Below are 15,192 nucleotides of genomic sequence, written 5' to 3'. Positions count from 1 at the left end.
TTCTCTGCAACTCTGTCTGGAAGGCTATAGCATCTTGAAATCCCCTCTTCTGTTTCACATTGATACTGGTATTTTGCAGGTATATTTAATGAAGCTGTCAGCTTAGGACCTGTGAGGCATTTGTTTCTCAAAATACTTTAATAAATAATAATAATAATAATAATGTTTTAATGTAATGTTTTAATGCCTTTAATGTTTTAGTCCTCTTGCCCAGTTGTGCAGTGGAGCCTCCTACTACTCTTTCTAGTCTGGTTAGTCAGTTTATGCTCCTCTGTGAAAGGACTGGTAAGATAACTTATATGAGATCCTCAGTTTCTTAGCTATTTCTAACATGGAATAACCTTCATTTCTCAGAAGAAAAATAGATTGACACTTTTCAGAAGAAAATTATGTGTTTCTGGTCATTTTGTGCCTTTAATTCTCAACTCATCTAAAGAGCTTTCCCTTCAGAAGCAAGGATTTTTAAGTGACCCTACAGTAAACTTTTGCACGATATTGTATGTTTTCAGCTCTACTTTGAACACACTCCCACACTGTTGCTGGTCATGTTGGTCCAGGCAGTGATCAGCATTGAGAAATGCTGGGTCTTACATCTCATTTAGAACACAATTACTGTATTGATTTGCCTGCTCAGACTCTTTCTCCTGGGAGTTTGTGCCAAGGCTGGAGTCCACCCTAAAACAATACCTCTGATTTTAATAAGAAAGCTGGAGGTTCTCATCCACCCCTGTACAAACACCAACTTTGGAATTAATCAATAAAAACCTGGCCCCTCACTTTAGACCAGAAATCTTAAAATAGCAGTTAATGTCATAAGCTGGCATGGTCACAAACCTGAAAATAAATACAGTTTTAGAAACTGTATATATTACTATTGTTACATCGTAATTTTACACAATACAATTAGTGGGGGGCCTTAAGCACATTTTCGCGCAAATTCATCTAAAAGCGCCAAATTTGGCACAGATGTAGCTTAGGTCATACTGAAATGATTTAGCTAGGGCGCCGGAGTCAGCAGCCCTTGGGGCCAAGATGGCGGCCAAATCCAATATGGCCGCTGCGCGAAAAGGGTTCCGGCTATAACTTTTGAACTACATGAGTTACAAATACAAACTTGATATCTTTTTTAGCTTAATTGATCATGGGGAATACATAGGAATGTTAATATTTATGACCCGGTGCATCTGGACCCCTTATTCCTCCAATTCTAATATGGCCGCTGTCCAAAAAAGCAGTTTTGGCTGTAGTATGGGGCCTTACACCCCATTGTTTGTGCAAATTAATCTACAAGCACTAAATTTGGCACGGATGCAGCTGAGGGCATAATGCAATGATTTAGCCAGGCCGCCCAAGCCAATGGTCCCTGAGACCAACATGGCAGCCAAATCCAAAATGGTTGTCGCCTGAAAGGGATTCGGCTATAGCTTTGGAGCCTGATGAGATACAAATACAAACTTGATGTCTATTTGACCTTTTTTGATGATGGGAAACCCATAGGAATACTTACATTTATGATTGGGTATATCAGGACCCCCCAAATTCCCTAAATTAAATATGGCTGCTGTCCGAAAAAGGGTTTTGGCTTCAAATTTTGAACCAAATGCGCTACAAATGAGGATGTTGTGTCTATTTTTAGTTTATTGACCACAGGAAGTCCATTGGCATATTTATATATATGCTTGTGTAAGTCTGGAACCTGTATTCTTTTCAAGATTTTGTTTGAAAATCTTTTTTTACCACAACTTTGAAGGTTATTCTCAAGGTGGATTAATTTCCTTATAAAAGTGGAATGCTTTCAGTGTATCACAGGTGAATACATTTCGAAATGTAATCATATAAGAAAGAATAAGACATAATTATTATTGCAAGGCAATATTTATAGTATGTCAAATTGTTAAAAGAATAATATAGTCAATTTGTCCAAAACTCTTCAAAGGTTTGCTTAGCATATCAAAAAACTAGCCTGGGTGCCATTCCGAACTTAGTCCCGCCCACAACGTTTGAGGTCGGGAAGTTCGGTCTGGCATTGATCCATAGTGGCGCGAGTATGCTCGCCCAAATACTGGCGGGCCAATCAAATTGTCAGGGCGGGCTTTATACGATGATGGACAGATGCTCAACAGTAACGTAATCCACCACGTCACCAAAGAGCGCTTGGGTTGAATTCGTTTACAACAACGATGGCTGCCGCTGGAGAATTGAGATGTGTAGATTCTGCTATCAGGTCTGTTCTAGAAGATATCGACAGCGAATTAATTTTAAAAGAGGAACAGAGTAACGGGATCAAGGCATTTGTTGATGAGAAAGATGTTTTTTGCCGAAGCAACTGAAATGGGCATCACGGCGATGCAACTCGGCGTGCACGACGAGGTGGATATAGCCAGCGGTCGTTGCCAGATCCTTTTTTGAAGCCCGGAATCCTGGCTGCTGAACAACAAGTGGAGGGACATGCTAGGCTCCGATGTTTTTCAAGCCAACGTAATGGGTATCGTCATGGACGAAGTTCATCTAACTTACAAATGGTAAGAGAGTCTAACTGTCTGACTTAGTAAATAACTCCCAATGTCGTGATATGAATCCCATGTTGTAAACATAGTAGCCTAGGTGTCGTTGTACGTTCGCTAACTCAGACTTGGTACAATCATAACGTTAGTGTGATTGTAGCGAACTAGCTGTTAAAACATTCTAATGTAGGTTACTGTTTTATTTCTATCAGTGGTCAGGCTGCAAAAGGGCAGAAGGGCATTTGGGTGTTGCTTTATGTACTCAAGCACCATACCCATATTGGTAGGCTAGTCACTGTACCCCTTATAAGTGATGTATTCTTTTTAGATGTCAGTACAGTCATTAAAAAGTACTAAATGATACTACTCATAATTTCTTATTTTTACTGTTACTTATTGGTTGCTTTTTGTACTGCTATATATTCCAGGTACACCTGTGCTGACATTGACCGCTTCTGCTGATCGGGAATCCAGAGCCAGGGTTATGAAACAGCTTCAGATGGACAATCCAATAAATTTGGCCCTGAGCCCAAACAGAACAAACATCAGAGTGGGTCTGATTAAAGTACCTGGCCATACACTGGAGTGCCTACACTGGATTGTGAGGGATGTTAGTACAAAGCTTGACCCAGCAGTTAAGACGGTACTTTAATGGAGTCACTAGTTGTCTGCGGAAAGCTTTGTACTGCCATTTTGAGGAACACACCACATCTGTTGATCTAGGACATCTGTGCTGCACTCACTGCCATTCTGTTTGTTCTTGTGAACCTGAAGGTTGTGGGGAGCTAATCCCCAAATATGAACACTTTCAAGGGGAGGTTTCATCACACCACAAACACAGAATAGTCACACCTAAGGGCACACTTTTGATCAGGGAACTGTTACAAACTTACAGGAGTAGTTTACTTCAGGACCATAAAAACATACCACTTTACACAGTCGACACAGCCTGCACTGGTTTTGGAGATGAACTCATTGATCAGTTTTAGAACAGTGCACACAGATATTTGACCTGGACTTCATTATCCATAATCTCCCTACATACAAGCTGGAACATGCAAAAGAGATACTATGAATTATGCATGAGGTTTTTGATGACATCGAACAGAGTCAAACTAATTTGTTTGATGACTGTGTTGTTCAGGATGACCGTGTTCAGGTTGACATGGATTACACTGGTTACTTTGATGACGAGGATGAGGATGATAAGATACAATCATCCCCAAGTAACTTGGAATCAGGCTTGTCAATGTTGAAGATCTCAGGCTAGCTTCAAATTCAGGCTCAAATTTGTAGCTTCAGGGTCCTGTTGTTGTGCAAATGCCTTTTTTTTTACCTCTGTTACATTAATATTTTTGAATAAAATTAAAATGGTTTATACTTCTCTACTGGTTGGTGATGTTTCTGCATTTAAAGACAAACAATAAGACATGTCAATAAAGATTTTTAATATCTTCACATAATAGGTAATGTTTGAAGATATACGCTGAACTTTGAACATACAACCAATAAGAAAACACAAAAATGTTTTCAAGAATGTGGATACTACTAAACTATTATATGAAAACAATTATTTACATTGTCATTTACAAAAACAATATTTACAAATTACCATCACCATTTACATTTCACATTTACTTAATTATTTAAATAGGCACATTTTGCCAGTCCATTATTTTCTCCTGGTAATTCAGCTTTGCCAATAAGTTTCTCTTGAAATTCGGGAATGCATGAGACTGCCTGCCTGGGTGATTTTTGTTGGGAAAGTTGTGTCTCCCTGAAAACGTTTACCAGTGTTAAAACGTCCTGTTCTCGGGCCACATGATGAATGCCAGCCGGCCTTGTCAGCTCCAGCTCTGTGTCCGTTTTGTCCATTAGCTCTTTGACGATGCCAATGGACCTACTGATTCTGGCTGCTGACATTTCTGACATGTTTGGTCCCAATCCTCTCATAAATGATTTGAGAAAATTGTTTAGGTGTTCCAGGTGGAGGTCAAGTGGATGGAAAATGGGTGACAACCTGAAATATAAGTGAACACATCAGTGTGAAGAATTACAGTATAGCCTAATAAGTATAACGTGCATTGACAATACATTGGAAAATACAGACTGTTAAATATGGTGACACCAGATGCAATTGCTGAGCAGGTCAGAGAAACACTGCCCACCCCCCACAGAGGTGCAGAGCACAGAAGTGGGGGTTGGATAACATGCTAGTCCATTACAAAATGAAGTTTCTACATATTGACAAAGTGACAGAGGCCAACTTACACATCAGGTACAAGTTTATCCTGGTAACATTTGCTCACACTACACTGAAATTCGGGCTGGCTTCCAGAATACTAGGCATGTCAAAATATGACTAGATGATTTAATCATAGATAGATTTCACGGAAATGAGGAGTGTGGGAATGCACAGTGTTTATCACATTGGACAATAATCACGACTCACTATTAACTCATGTGAAACGTGGCAATCGAGGTTATTCTCATAGTCATATCATAAGAAGTAGAAATGTATTAACAAGCTTACCTCTGTAATGCTTCTTCGCGTTTTTGTACCGGTTGGAGTTGACGGATTGGGGCAGAACTTCTTCAGAGTCCGGGGCGTCTCTGATGCCTCAGATGAACACGGTTCTTCAGGCTGGTCTCCTTCGTCTTCTGTCCATTTTTTAAACACGGGCATGTCGCGTTCCAACCGTGTTATAAAGTTCTGACAGGACCGACAAATGCGATGCGATTTGTTTGCAGTGTTGTGGAGTTGTAATCCTAAACGGATAACTTGATCGTATATGCATTCACCTTTACTGTTTCTCTCAAAAATGAGGTTCGTGTGTTGAAGAACTCCGTGTATCCTTACATTATTTTTACAACACCTGCGAAAATCGCTCACATTTTCTTCTTCTAGCGTGCAGTTGAGTTCTGTTGACATCAACTATGCGTCGCTTAACATACGTCACACACTCCGTTGCTCTGATTGGTTGTAGGTCTATCCAATTGAGTGCAGAGGCATTTTTTTTCCTGGTTCGTTTGAAACACGCCCCATAATCACAGCTCTATGGAGCAGTATCAGACTCAAATTCTGACTAGAATTGAGTATGACTACGTCAGGCTATCAAAAAACAGCAATAACATAAAAATAACAACAGTGAATTATCATGGTCGCTCTCATGAATTTTTGCCTGAAGAAGACCCAGCAGGGTCGAAACGTTCTAAAATCCACGTCCACTAAAATATATGGGAGTCAAAAGCAGTGTTGTGGACATTATATTTTTTCAATTGAGTAAGTTTTAATTTGTCCTGCACCTGCCAGAAGGTGGGATGTGCACACAATAACTGTTTGCTCTCTCATGAATTCTAATGGTCTCTCTCACAATTGTAGTCATAAGAACAAAACACTTATAGAAAAAAGGACACCTGGTTAGGAAGGAAGTTGGTAGGAAAGGAAGTAGTTGGCTAAACACTGTTGTTGGTCATCTTCTGAGACCACAGGTGACCACTACATGGACCCATTACAATTTGCATACCGTCCAGAGGTGGTTGTGGAGGATGCCTTAATCTACCTGCTTCATAGAACACACTCTCACCTTGACAGGGGCTGGCAGTATTGTGAGTATCATGTTCTTTGATTTCTCAAGTGCTTTTAACACCATACAGCCTATGCTGCTATGTGACAAGCTTTGAAGGATGCAAGTAGACACCTCCACAACTTCATGGATTACTGATTACCTGACTGACAGACCACAGGTTGTGAGAATGAAAGGGTGTGTGTCTGAACAGGTAGTCAGTCGCATAGGAGCACCACAAGGGACTGTGTTGTCTCCTTTTCTTTTCACACTGTACACCTCAGACTTCCAGTACAACTCTGAGTCATGTCACCTGCAGAAGTTCTCAGACAGTTCACAGACTGCAGTTGTGGGGTGTGTCAGTGATGGTGAGGAGACGGAATACAGGCAACTGGTGGACCACTTTGTGACATGGTGCAGAAACAACCACCTTGTCTTGAATGTGGCTAAGACAAGGGAAATGGTGGTGGACTTTCGTAGGGCCAGGCCTGAACTAAATACCATTTCAATACTGGGTGAGGAAGTTGTTGAGAACTACAAATATGTGCGGGTTCTTATAGACAATAAACTGGATTGGAGGTATATATATACTCTTCTGATCCTGTGAGGGAAATTTGACTCTGCATTTAACCCAATCCGTGAATTAGTGAAACACACTCAGCACAAAGTGAACACACAGTGAGGTGAAGCACAAAAGCGCAGGTGTCCCAACGCAGTGAGCTGCCTGCTACAGCAGCACTCGGGGAGCAGTGAGGGGTTAGGTGCCTTGCTCAAGGGCACTTCAGTTGTTCCTACTGGTCGGTGTTTGAACCGGCAACCCTCCGGTTACAAGTCTGAAGCGCTAACCAGTAGGCCACGGCTGCCCCAAAGAAGGGTCAGAGCAGACTCTATTTTTTGAGAAAGCTTAGGTAATTTAATGTGTGGTCATGGTTTTCATATGTAGCTTATTCGGTTCAAAAGTTGTAGTCAAAACCCTTTTTCAGACAGTCACCAGATTGCATTTGGGGACTTTGAGAGTCCAGATATACCCAATCATAAATATATATTTTGTGTTTCCCATAGCCAGAAAAGGTGAAATATTTATTAATTTTACATTTGTATCTCATCTGGTTCAAAATATGCAGCCTACAGTAATCCCTTTTCAGGTGGCGGCCATATTGGATTTGGCAGCCATCTTGGTCCCAGGGGCCACTGGCTCCGGCATCCTCGCTAAATCATTTCAGTATGCCCTCAGCTGCATCCATGCCAAATATTGTGCTTGTAGATAAATTGCCGAAAACAATGGGGTGTAAGGCCATATTGGAATTGGAGGATTAAGGGGTCCAGATATACTGGGTCATAAATATAAACATTTATATGTGTTTCCCATGAGCAATTAAGCTGAAAAAGACATCAAGTTTGTATTTGCAGCTCATGTGGTTCAAAAGTTATAGTCGGAACCCTTTTCGGGCAGCGGCCATATTGGATTTGGCTGCCATCTTGGCCCCAAAGGTCGCTGGCTGCGGAACCCTAGCTAAATCATTTCAGTATGACCTGAGCTACATCTGTGCCAAATTTGGTGCTTGTAGATAAATTGGCGCAAACAATGGGGTATAACTACAGTCAAAACTGCTTTTTTGGACAGGGGCCATATTGGAATTGGAGGATTAAGCTGTCCAGATATACTGGGTCATAAATATAAACATTCCTATGTGTTTCCCATGATCAATTAAGTTGAAAAAGACATCAAGTTTGTATTTGTAGCTCGTGGTTAAAAGCTAGTCGAAACCCTTTTCGGGCAGCGGCCATATTGGATTGGCTGCCATCTTGGCTCCGAGGGTCTGTGGCTCCGGCGCCCTAGCTAAATCATTTCAGTATAACTTGAGCTACATCTGTGCCAAATTTGGCGCTTTTAGAAGAAATTGCGCGAAACGACCTATTTATGTGCTTAAGGCCCCCCACTAAATTGTACAACTTACATCACATTAACTAATTACATTGTAATTATACCCTTAATTACATTTTAACACAATAATGATAATTTCTAATTTCCCTAACCCTAATGTATAAATGCATAATAATGAAACTGATGTTATACTCATCATATAGCATCTGTATAGTGTAGTATCCTGCCTAGGCCATTGCTTTTTTCAGTTCAGCGTGTGTGCATTTCAGTATCTAAAATGGTTCATACAGCATCTAAGGTGCTAGAATGGTGCCTGGTAAAATTTTGGGGGACATATTTAAATATCAGATCTCAGTGAGTCTGAATGCTACAGAGAACCCTGTTTTGGAAACCAGATGCATCAAGTCTGTGATGTGCCAAGTCTGTGATTGTCAGAGTGAGATGTTGAGAGAATTGAATACAGTTCATAATTTTAAAAAAGTTTGTGTTTGTACTGGATCAAGACCCGTTTCTCATTGCTTCAGATGAGCGACACTAAATATGTGTCTAATAGGCCTATATAGTCCAATAATTATGACCGCCGCGCAGCGAAGCGGCTGTCATATAGGTTTAGACCTAGCCTAATTATATAGATATTGTAGTACTTTTTTATATCAGTCTTTGAAAACTGAAAAAAAAAATATTTTCGAGAATGAGGATTAAATACTGGACATAGACTAAATATTGCTGTTTTTCCTTTGTCTCCCTCACATTTTCATCTGTTCTTACGACTAGTAAACAAAACCATATGATTTACTTAATGTTATACAAGAACAGAATAGAATTGAACAGAATTGAGTTCATACTTGAGTTCGGTATTTTGGGTCCGGCCCTCCTCAACAGTCCCAGTTTGTCATGTGGCCCCTTGGGGAAATTAGTTGCCCACCCCTGTGTTAACCCATTTCATGTGCACACATGTGCACAAACAGATACACACACACACACACATACATTCACAGTAATCATACGTATGACACATACTCACACAGTAGACATATGTACGCTTGCATGCACAGGCACATACGCAGGCACACACACAAGCACGCACACACACACACACACTCACACACACCCACACACATAACATAAACATAACACAAACAATCAAGAATTTCTCAGAATTATGAAAAGGCAAGATGGAGGTGGGGTTGTATAAAATTAATTTTACATGTGAAATCTATGAACTAATCATGTTTTGGTACTTGTTGTCTAGCAGATACCAGTGAGAATTGAGTGTGGATAATGCAATTTAGTGAGACAGTTAGAATCATATAGGCCTTTCAGCGTGATTTCTTTTTGTGGAAAAAATGTGCTGGACTGGGTGGCGGTCATATTTTGTACCGCTCTGCGGTACATCTAGTTATAAACTGGTGTAAGACATACAATTGGCTGAGTATACTGATCTCTAGTGGTCAGACGGATAAAACTGTACAGCCCTACTCAGCTCAAAAGTCCCTGAGATCCTCAGACAAAGGGCTTCTGCATGTGCCCGGCTCATGGCTCAAACAGAGGGGTGATAGAGCCTTTGCAGTTGCTGCTCCACGTCTGTGGAACCAGCTCCCCCTGGATATTAGATCTGCTCCCTCCATTTCTGACTTCAAATCCAGGTGAAAACCTCACCTTTACTCCCTGGCCTTCCTTGTTCCCTAACCCTGTACTCCTGCTCATCCTATGTGTTGTGTGCCCTGATATTGAAGGTTTCCTTTTATTTATGTTTTATGTTCTTATGACTATTGGTTCAATGTTTTTTTTCTGTATTATCTGTCTTAGTTTTTATCTTTAGTTATCCGCTGTACAGCACTTTGGTCAGTTTATGCTGTGTTTAAATGTGCTTTATAAATTAAACTTACTTACTTACTTACTTACTAACTGTGTGGCCTGGCCACCCTCACAGTTTGGAGGATTAGAACCAGTGGTAGGCCTAAAACAGTGCTCCCAATTAGTTAGAATTCATTAATGAATGTTCTAAATCAACACCAATGCTCTGGTGGTGTTATGTGCTTCCTTTTCCAATGTAAATAGTGTATTTTGTGTAGTGGTTCCTTGCTATGGAATCCCGGCCTGTTATCATTCATGCTAGCTGAATAAACTGACAAACTGGTCCCACTTTTGCCATTCATTGACTGAAAACCCAACACAGACGAGTGGAGAGGGTTAGCTTACGTTGGTGGCGTGACCCGAATGGGAGTGAGGTTTAAGGGGGTGAGTGTAATGGTATAGCCAGCTGGTATGTAGCTGTGCAATATGTACATTAGGGAAATGTCCTTCCCAACACCTTAAGGGCTCAGTATACTCTATGCAGCAGTCACTGCGCGAGGTATGACATCACCAGAATAATAGAGCCATTTATTCTTGCGTGTACTAGTGCGACACTAGTTGCAGCCTTGTTGTTACATCTGTTGAGCCCATATGAAGCAGCATGTAGATGACCATATGGCTTGATCCTGCACACCGCTGAGATGTGAATAGTGCTTGAGCTTTTTCGCTACTAATCCTTAGCCAAACTTCTCATAAGCCATATGAATTTGCTCAGTTGTATATCTTTTGTGGCAGCATGAGATACAATTACATATATGGGGTATTGACATTTTCACAAAGGCTCAGTGCTATCATCATAACCCTCAAATGTGTTCTTCTTGTTCAGACTGCTGGTGTAGGCTACATACAAATCAAGTAAGAGCTAATTTCCATGTTTTTACCAAGAGGGTAATTATTCCCTATAGCTTCCTATAAATATAATGTCCTGCTCATCTCTTTAGTTCATTGAACCCCGGCTGATCATACATTATTCCTTATTTGTATAACACACTCCTTTTGATGATGTTCAAATAAGGGTGATAATGAATGCATGGTTGACCTCTGGGCATCGGAAATTACACAGCACCTGCTTTGCACACCTTTATTATCTTTTATAGTCACTGTCTCTTATGCGTTTGCTACAGCGCACTTCAAATACTGTTTGCCCAAAGTCAACTTCCTCTTCTGGATTAACATGCAGCTGACATTGCTATTGTTGATGATAGTTATCATGCTGATGGTGGAGGAGAAAGATCAATGACTGATTTTTGAGTTGAAGAAAGGCCTTTGATTATAGAGCAGAGCTGCTGTCAATGGATGTTGTTGACATTTTCTCCAGCTCAGATCTACAATGAAAGGGCTCCCTCTCTCTCCCTCTCCCTGTATATATGTGTTTGGGGGTGGGCCATGTGCATGTGTAATGATTGACACGAGTGATGGATGCAATCTAAATGCACCCTGGCATATGTCACAGCCATATAATTAAGGTCTGTATTACATTCTGACCCGTAAAAATATGGTATCATCTTCCATCTACCTCCTGATTAAACATGAAAGCATAAAAAATCATATCCATTTTAAGCTGTATTTTTCACTTTGATTAAACCTCTCTGGGAAGCAATGATGGTTTTTCTAATCTTTGAAATGTAAGAACTCGCCCATTTGTCTATTTTCAATGTATTGGGTACTCATTTACTACTAAGGGGTTCCAAATTGGTCTAAAACCAACAAAAAGGGCATACTCCTTCCAACATTATAGTGCAATAGGAATTCTGGGGTTGTTTTAGAAATGTCAGAGACTCCATTCTTCTTATTGTAAGCAGTGTGCTATTAAAATGAATTTGAAGCCGTTATTTAAGGGTAAAATAACTCGATTGTGTTGCTTTAAGGATACCCGGGAGAGAGGCTTACACACACCATAGTTTTGTACTGCCCTTTATTACAGAAGTGTTACCGACACCACTTTTGCATTTACCCTCTTCCCAGACCTAGACCTCTCTAGACTTCTTCTTTTCTCGCAAGTTGCCTGAGTTTCCTGGCACACTCCCCCAGAGCTCCAGTTGATTCATCACACAGAGTATGCTCCTCTGCAGATTAATTTAACAGGCACTAATTATTGCAAAAGGTCCTCATTAGTGTTCCCACACATTAGTGTCAGAGAAGTCAGAGAGAGATGGATCCGGCTCGGGCCACAGTCTTCCTCGCTGCACTTGGGCTCTGTCTTCCAGGATACTGTCAGCCCATGGCACGGCATGGCACGGGGGAGGGAAATGGAGTCGAACACCAGGCAGGGGCTAGTGCAGTATTAGTACAAAGGCCGGTGCAGCTTTTATTGTGCTGAAGAGAAGCTTGGGGCCAAGCCCAAATGGCAGGTAGTAGGAGGCCTTAATGAGGCTGGGTCCCCCACTGGTGTGTGAATGTCAGAAATGGAGGTTGAGCAGCCCACGCAGAGACAGATATGTATGGACATGACCCCACTTCCCCATTCCATCACCCATCGCCCATATGCATGCAGACCAGGAGTTTGTCCACGGAGGATGCCACCAACACAAACACATGACTACCGCTGAATGTGAATGATGCACATTACTGATGGACCTCAAATGCCTAGACTTCTTAAACAGTTCAATTCTGCAGCCACGAAGGCGCTTCCCCTGTGTGTGGGGGAGTGCTGCTTCACAAAATGGGTTGCATTAATGACTTCAACAATCACAGTACCCTTCACAGAAAGAGGGAAAGAGAAGGGGAGAGAGAGAGAGAGGAAAAGGGAGAGAACAATCACAACTGATTTAGAATGGATCCCAGCGGAAATCATACGTGACAAATAGCATTGCACTGCCTTTGACATGCACTCTCTTTTTTTCTGTATTAATTACTAGAGGTAATAACTCATTGGCAGGGCAGAGATGTGGGCATCATGTAGACAGGTGATTGCATACACATACTGTAAGTGCACACACACAAACACGTACACACACACACACACACACACACACACAGGGGGATCTGGTGTTCTAGAAATGAATTTGTCCAATAAAGACATGTCAACTGATACTCTTCATCCCTCTTGAAAGGTACTCAACATAAACAACTCTGAATGGTTGCTCAGACAGACATTGTTGGGATCTCTGGCTACTGACACAGACACGGTGGTCTCTGGTATGTAACTAATAACCAATTGATCTGTGCAGACAGGTGTAATTTCATTGAGGCTCTAGCAAATTTGTATGTTTATATAGCACATAAATGAAATGTCTACATTACAGCATAAACAACACAAATATCTGTCATACAACAAAACAGCAAGTTTTTTTTGCTGTTTTTTGCTTGGTGTATATGTCCAGTATCAGCAAAGAAGTGTAGTTCCTAAGTGCACTCTCATTATCTTGGTAAACCTCTCCAACAGTTCAGTGCAAGCATCATGATGAGGAGGAATTCAGTGACACAGATGTGAAGAAGTTAGGCCTACATTATTATATATTATTCATGATTATCACCCGGAGAGAATACTCTTTTCTGATTGGCTGGCGGGTGGCCTTTAATTCTGAATAACAGGACACCGTTCCATATCAATGCTTATGAATGGTAACTATAACAACCATAGTAGGACGACAGTTGCAGCGCTCTAGAATCTTTTGGTTGCAGGCTTCCCAACAATGGAATCAACTGTAAACAAGCTAACTGTCCATGCTAAAGTTGTACAACAAGCTGAACTAGTGAGCTTATTTTTAAACAGAACCGCGTGTTTCCAGTGTTTACAGTGGCAACCGGGTGATAAGCGGGATAACGGCCTTCGAGGTGTGTCCAGTTATACGGAATTAAGGGACTTGGGCGGAGGCAACTCCGCTGTGCGTCGGGGAGTTTTTGCCCCTCACCCTCGTCCATTAATTCCGTATAACAGGACACCTCGGCGGCCGTTATCCCTTACTTACAAAATAGAGACATTGATTTTGACAATGTAAAAGTCATGTTTCATTTTACATCACTCTAGTTACTTAAAGGAGAATTCCGGCCAAGTGCTACACTTTGGGGGCATGTTCATGAGCCCCCATGTTCATGCCCCCAGAGTGTAGCATTGCAGCAGCATGTCAGCTCTAGCTGTTGGTTGCAGGAACTCGAGCTAGGAAAAACTGTTTTCGCTTCTTCCCGTACCTACAGTACTCTGTGACCTCGAGAAACAGAGATCTTTGTAAACAATCACCTGAATTCTCCATTAAAGCATGGAGTAGAGCTTCTTGGACAGGACATGAATAAGAATGCATGTCAGCACAGAGTATCAACAATTTCACCTGGGATTGGTAAATGCGCTCCTTCCGGCACAACATGCACTGTCACAGAGGCCAGTCAACAACTTGACCTCTGCAGCAGCAACAAGGCAAATCAACAGGTCATACACGACCCCTGTGAGCGCTTCAGCCATAACAACAGGTGAGTCTTTTCAGCAGCCTCAGACAACTCCTTTCAAGCTCTTTCCAGCGATCGTCCTCAAAACCCAAAATCTAACCAAAGTGTTGTGGCTGACTTTGCTTCAAAGCCTCCGACACCAATCACCACTGGTCTTATGTGTGTGGGGTTAGATTCATGAACTATGTGTTTCACTTGAAGTAATTGTACTGTGTAACAAATCTGCTGTAAAACTACAGTAGGGGATAACGGGGTAAGATGAGCCATTTTTTACATTCTTCATCATTCTAATGTGTCGACGAGATTTTCTCGCCTTCACACCAAACAAAAACAACTCTTTGCTCTTTGCTTTTTGCTTACAAAAATAGGGTAAAGAGATATGCTCTCTGGAAAAAAGTTGGTCTTCTGGGACAACTAACCCCATGAGCCTATGGGTGTGGAGTAAGTTGGGCCAAAACAAAGATTTCAGGTATTTTCTTCAAACATTGATTTAATTTCTATAAACGGTAACAAACACCAACATTTAACTGAGAATTTGCCAAATAGATTCAACTGAAAATCTACCAAGACAGATTTAGGCCTATAATATTTTTTGTCGCCTGTTTACCTTTGAATTCACCCATTTAATTGACTTAAATAAGTCTGAATTGCTGCTTAGTCTCTTTAGCTCTTAGCAGAGGTCCTTATTTTTTCGAGTCACTATCATATTACTGCATATTAATATGTCATCAATCATGCTTTCTATATATCATTCTTATCAATATATCATACTTGACATATTGAAGTGTTTTAAAAACACTTATAAGCACAAGCCCAAAGACAAACAAAGTATCATTTGTTCTCTTACTGAGGAAAAGTAAGAGTGAATACAGGATTTTTTATTCTAATGAGTTCACTAACTGGTAATACTATGTCCCGACTTTCATGCTAATGAAGCAACTTTAAAGGAGCACACCCACTTTTTGGGACTTTAGCTCATTCACTGTGTTTCCCAGAG

The 15,192-nt window shown here is 41.1% G+C and overlaps 2 long non-coding RNA genes across 2 annotated transcripts; one reads left to right on the top strand and one right to left on the bottom strand.

The window, feature by feature from the left end:
• Positions 1-1,969: 1,969 nt before the first annotated feature.
• LOC143133785 (uncharacterized) lies at positions 1,970-3,888 on the top strand. Its single transcript, XR_012988548.1, has 2 exons — positions 1,970-2,522; positions 2,933-3,888. It is a non-coding gene; the product is annotated as an uncharacterized LOC143133785 (long non-coding RNA).
• Positions 3,889-3,935: 47 nt separating this feature from the next.
• LOC143133789 (uncharacterized) lies at positions 3,936-5,544 on the bottom strand. Its single transcript, XR_012988551.1, has 2 exons — positions 5,038-5,544; positions 3,936-4,524 (listed from the first exon to the last, which is right to left on the bottom strand). It is a non-coding gene; the product is annotated as an uncharacterized LOC143133789 (long non-coding RNA).
• Positions 5,545-15,192: the final 9,648 nt, after the last annotated feature.

This window comes from Alosa pseudoharengus, unplaced genomic scaffold (genome assembly GCF_046254945.1).
Source record: "Alosa pseudoharengus isolate Yale_2024_CS ecotype anadromous, Long Island Sound unplaced genomic scaffold, YU_APseudo_1.1 YU_APseudo_1.1_scf_2, whole genome shotgun sequence".
NCBI classification, from domain to species: Eukaryota; Metazoa; Chordata; class Actinopteri; order Clupeiformes; family Clupeidae; genus Alosa; species Alosa pseudoharengus.
The sequence above is the reverse complement of the archived record's forward strand: the minus strand, read 5'-3'. Positions and strand labels throughout refer to the sequence as shown.